Genomic DNA, 6,114 nt, shown 5'->3' on the forward strand with positions numbered 1-6,114 from the left:
GTGCACTCCCAGAACAGCAAGAGTGCAGGGCGGCTGCAGGCCGGGAGGGCGGGGATACACCCAGAGCCTGGAGAGCCCGAGGGGGGAGTTTCCAGGGCCCATTGTGCAGGTTCCAGAGCTGAGATAAGATTGTGCGGATAAGGGGAAGCCTTTGGAGAGCGTGAAGCAGAGTCCAACGGGATCTGGTTACTGTTTGTCAAAAATCTGATCCCAACAAGGAGATGGATTTCAGGGAGTGGCGGCGTAAGGGCGCAGGGGAGAGAATGAGCTGGGGAGCGCCTGGCTCCGTCTCCCCCAGCGGCCATGTGGCCTCGGGCCCCTCCCTTCTCTGGGCCTCAGCTTCCCATCTGAAAAATGAGTCCCACAACTGGACCTCGTCACTGCAGAAGGGCATTTGGTGATTCTGGAGATCCCGAGAGAAGTCGCCTGGGTGCAGCTGGGTGAGGGCCTCCCCACGGTGCTGGGGGCAAACAGCCCCTCAGGCAGAAGTGGCCATGCCTGGACCAGTCAAGTTCAGGGGGAGGCCTTTCTCAAGGTCTCTACTACTGGCTGAGTTTTCCCAAAAGTGAATTGAGCTAAAATTATGAATTACGAATGTCGTATCCTGGAGGTGTGAAGACCAAGGTGGGCTGAGAAGTGAAGACTGAGTCTTCAGGGTAGCTTGGCAATGTGCAGCCGGCCCTGGGGTGGGCCTGTCATCTCGTTCCGGGCTCTGGGAGGCAGAAGCTGCGGCTGATTGTTCTCGGTAAGTGGCAGTCACTTGGCATTCACAGCTGACTGCGAGGAAAGTTGCATTGAATCCTGAGCCCAAAGAAGCTTGGTTTCTCCGGATGGAATCCAAGTGCGGACATGGTTCAGTTAATGCCTCAAATCTCACTGTGCCCAGACCTGCCTGTAGTCCAGCCCCGTCCATGGTTCTCCTCCCCAATGATTGCCAAGACCCCTAAGTGTGCACAAGTAGCCAATAACTTCGGATACTCATTTATCAAGGGTTTGCCACGTGCCAGGCGTTGTGCAAAGCACTTTACATGAGGGAGGATGGTCCTCGTTCCCATCTTAGAGTCCAGGAGATGGAACCTCAGGGACATGAACTCACCTCGTGGATTCATCCCTCCCTCTTTGAGTTGTGCTCCTTAGCAGGTGCCCACAGCAAGGCTGCCGGGGACCTGTGCATACTGCACAGAGCACTTCCATGCCAAGGTGGCTGGGGTGGGGGTGCAGATTTTGGCACCTTCGAGTGTGGTGCCTGGAGCCACCATCCCTCCCTGACCACAGGTGTGGTGCTGAGTCAGATTCACCACTAGAACACTCAGTTCCTCCCACTTACCCTCATTTCTGACTCCTCTCCTGCATAGAGTTGCTTATTTTCACCAGCTGGGTTTGGATGCCCTGAGTACCTGCAAAGGAGAGCTTTTAGAGCTGGGGGTCGTGTTTCTCACAATGAGGCTGACAGGTGTGAGGGCTCTGCACACCACCACCTGCCGACCGTCCTTGAGTGACAGGCACGCCGGGGGACACCTGGACGGGGGTGGGTGAGTACGATCCACTTCTGTCCCTGGCAGCGCCAGGGCCAGTGAATGTGACTAGTGTGTGGAAAAAGGAAGGCACTCAGCTGCCAATGACTCATTTAGGGTCATTCCGAGCCCGGCTAGTGGGTGGCCAATGTGGGGTAAGGGTTATGCCTTCCATGCATTCAATGGATGGTGGGCCGCGCGGTCCACATCCCTCGGATCCCTTTCCCACCTCCACGCCTGCTAGGCCCCCCCGTGAACTTTCTCTTCCAAACGTACCACCCCCACTCTGCCGGAACCCACTTTGCTGGTGTGTGCCCAGAGCCACAAGGGCCCTGGCAGTTCCTGTCCCAGCTCGCGGCAGCCCTTAACCAGTGGCTGATGGGTGGGGGAGTAGAAATACTCCTGCTCCCTCATCAGGGTGGACTTTCTGGGTGAGCCACAGTTAACCCTCTGTTACGGGCTGAATTGTGTCCCCTCCCGGTGCCCCAAGTTCATACATTGAAGTCCTAACCCCCAGGGCTTCAGAATGTGATTTTACTTGGAAATAAGGTCATGGCCGGTGTAATTAGTTATGATGAGGTCCTACTGGAATAGGGTGGGCCTTCAATCCAACATGACTGGAGTCCTTATAAAAAGGGGAAATTTGGATGCAGACATGCACGTGGAAATGCCATGTGAAGGTTGGAGCTACGTTGCCAAAAAACTGTCAGAAGCTGGGGGAGGGGCCCGGAACAGATCTTTCCCTAGTGCCTTTGGAGTGGACACAGACCTGCCAAAACTGTGATCTTGGACCTCTGGCCTCCAAGACTGTGAGGAAAAAGAAAAAATTGTCTAAGTTGTCTAAGCTACTCAATGTGTGGTATCTTATTAGGGCAGCCCCAGGAAGCTGATACACATTCCGTGGGATTTCGCCTAGTAACACATGCCTGCAGAGCCTCCCTCCCTGGGGACACTGCCTGATATCTGGTGTTCTCACGGGCCCTTGTCCAGGGTCAGGCCTGCTTCTGGGCAATGCCGCCTAAAACAGTGGGATTTTAAAGAGAAATCACCAACTTACCAGGGGCAGACAGAGAGCATAAATGAGCAAACGCGTGGCTGGGTAGGGTGAACCCCATCTATAGGGGGTCAGTCCCTGCTCAGCTCCTGCCACGGGGGACATAGGCTCCGTGTTGCCTCAGTTTCCAGTTCCTTAAGAGAAACCAGAGGGGTGCCCTGCTGGCTCCGTCAGGAGAGCATGCAACTCTTGATCTCGGGGTTGTGAGTGTGAGTCCCATGTTGGGTGTGAAGATTACTTAAAAATGAAATCTTTAAAAAGAAAAACCAAATAAACCCAGAAATGTGCATTTCCAAAGAAACAAATTGTGACATCTGCTTTTTAAATATTGGCAACTGACTCCATTCTTATTTGTCCTTTGAATCTACTCAGATCCTACTCAAACAGGTCTGAGGACCAGATCTGGCCCCGCTTGGCAACCCCAGGTCGAGAGCTTGGCAGGGACTGCACCCCCCACCCCCAGCCTCATGTGGGGAGAAGAGCTGCGAGCGGAGCGCAGGACACCTGAGGTTCTACTGAGGTGAGCTGTGCACACCTGCTTCAAAAACCCTCGCCAAGCCTCAGTCTCCATGTGCATAAAATGGGTACCAGCTCATGAACCTTGCTTCCCTCCTGGGGTGGTCATGAGGTGGAGGGACATAGCTTACTTAGCAAACACCGCGCACCAGCAATGTTCCGACCACGTGGCAAAATAGTAAGTCTTTGACTCTGCCCCACCCGCACTCAGAAGTGGGTGCCATGATGACCCTACCTCAATCATACAGAGGACAAGCGAGGCCGAGAGGCTAGGTGACTTGCTAAAGATGCCCTGGCCGATCAGCCGTGGCCCTGGGCTTCACATCCAAGCGAGCTGACTGCCAAGTCTGTGCTCTTAGCCAACGCACTTGGCTGCCTCTTGGGAGGCATTAAAATACTTTCCAAACTGCTTTTTCCTTTTTTTTCTTTTTTTCTTTTTATAAAGGGGGAGGAGGGGACGGATGGGTGCCCCTTGGCCTTTTCTTAGGGAGCTCTCTCGGTCTCCGCAGGCAATTGCTTCTCCTGGGAGGAACTGAGTGCAGGCTGATGCAGAGGCACAGGATTCCTGACCCGTCTGGACCCGGGCCAGTGCGCTGGGCCAAACAACACACCACCCTTTCTCCTCAGCAGAGCATTTCCCGTAAGTAGCGCTCCCTGACTGCTGGCACAAGATTGGCCACCGCCCAGGGTCGGGTGTCTGCGCTCGTCCTCTGCATGGCCAGGCTGGACCTGGGCTAGTGGGTCCAATGCTTCCCAGATGGGACCTGGGCCGCCTGTGTGTGTGTGTGTGTGTGTGTGTGTGTGTGTGTGTGTAAACCTAGATCCAGACCCACCCTCCAGGTGGAGATCCAGGTCACTGTTCACCTTCATTCCAAAGCCCTCATCCACACAATGGGCAGAGATTTGCAGCCTGGCACGGTTCCCAAAGTTGTGCACTCTTCATTCACTTACTTTAAACCAGAAACTTCTCAAATAGCCACAGTGTGCCCTGGCTAGGTGAACAGAAGGGGAACCTGCTTTTATGGAGATAATACTAGTGGGGGGTGGGGAGGAGAAAGATTGTTCAATTAATAAACAAGACAATTCAAAACCATGGAAAGTGCTAGGAAGAGGACCAGAGAGAGACCTCATATTTTCAATCCTAAAAAGTCCTGGCAGAGAAAACAGCAGATGCAAAGGTCCTGAGGTAGGAAGACGATTGGGAGTTTCTGGAAATCTTAGAGTCTGGCCAGTGTTATCAGAACATGATGAGTGACAGAAGGTGAGGTAGAAAAGGTCTGCAGGTCCACTCCAAACAGGGCCTGATGGGGGCATAGGGGTGGAAACCATCTTTTCTAGTGGGGGGCAATGCAACTGGGCCTACAGCTGCTGGTGCGGTGAGACCAGCATTATGATGTCTCCAGCACTGGACCGGGGGGAGGGACTTGCAAGTTCCTGCTGCTCCAAGAGGAAGCTAGAGCTGTAAGATGGATAAGAGCCACTGCCCACTCGCCCAGCTTCTGGATGAGAAGGCCCAGCCTTGTTGCGGACCTGCCATCTCTGTCCTTGTCCCAGCCCTTGAGTGACAAGAGGCTTTCTCTGGCCTGTGTGCCGACTCCTCCATGGCCTGGCCAGGTGGTAGGTTCCTTGGGAGGCCAGTCACACCAAAGCTTGGCTGTCCCTTTTGCCCCATGGTCTGGAATGTCCCCTCTCGGGGGAGCACCCGGCTGGCCTAAGCAAAGGCTTCCCCTACCAGACAAGGGCCGACCGGAGTAGGAAGCAAGCTTCGGGCGTAGATGGAAGCTTCCCAGGACTTCAGAGAAGAAGGACTCAGCAAGGAGAGAATGTGCAGAGGGGACAAGGAGTGGCAGCTTCAGGAAGGACAGCCAGCACACAGATCTCCATGGCAGGCACTAGACACAGATCAACCCATTACTCCCGCGGGTGGCACTCCCTAAGATCCTGTCGCCCCTAAGATCTGCCCACCTGGCACCTGGCAGTGGCCCTGCCATTCCTCCTCAAGCAGGGCTGAGGATCTCACAAGCAAAAATAAGGGAGCCCAGTGAAATGGAACTTGAGGGAAACAACAAATCATTTCTTTGTGTAAGTATATCCCATGCACTATTTGGGACATACTTATGCTAAAAATTTATCAGTCGCTAACCTCAAATTCAAATTTACCTGGGGTCCTGTATTTCATCTGGCAACCCTATGCCTCCAGGCCAGGTGTGCACCCAGGCTCACGGGGCCCAAAGCTCCCACCCTGGCGCCTGGGCCCCTGTCCCTGTGCCTCTCACCTTCCTGCCTCCCACAGATGCTCCGCCCGCTTCACAGGGCTCCTCCCACCTGACCTGGCCTCTGTCCTCCATGCTGACAGCCAGGGCAGTGCGCCCAGGAAGGCAGAGCACGGGGCAGAGGGAGGAAGGTGGGTCCCTCCTGTGGGCTGTCCCAGGGGACTCCCTCCCCCGTCCTCCTTGTTGGGGGCAGGTGGTGCCCCAGGTGAGCCCTGGATTTCTACCCAGAGTCAGCTGCACCTGGACCTCCGTGAGATGGGGAGAGATTCGCTGCCCTGCACACTCCCATGGTCCTTCACTCACTCACTCGCCCATTCACCTACTCAGTGCTGAGTCTAGACACAGGGTCCTACCCTCACCCCGGGCACCACCTGCCCTCAACAAGGAGGATGGGGGGCCCCGTGAGCCTGGGTGCACCCTGGCCTGGAGGCATAGGGTTGCCAGATGAAATACAGGACCCCGGGTAAATTTGAATTTGAGGTTAGCGACTGATAAATTTTTAACATAAGTATGTCCCAAATAGTGCATGGGATATACTTACACTAAGAAATGATTTGTTGGGGCGCCTGGGTGGCTCAGTTGGTTAAGCGACTGCCTTCGGCTCAGGTCATGATCCTGGAGTCCCTGGATCGAGTCCCGCATCGGGCTCCCTGCTCGGCAGGGAGTCTGCTTCTCCCTCTGACCCTCCCCACTCTCATGTGCTCTCTCTCATTCTCTCTCTCTCAAATAAATAAATAAAATCTTTAAAAAAAAAAAA

Source organism: Leptonychotes weddellii, chromosome 5 (assembly GCF_054177405.1).
Source record: "Leptonychotes weddellii isolate Sample4059 chromosome 5, ASM5417740v2, whole genome shotgun sequence".
NCBI lineage: Eukaryota > Metazoa > Chordata > Mammalia > Carnivora > Phocidae > Leptonychotes > Leptonychotes weddellii.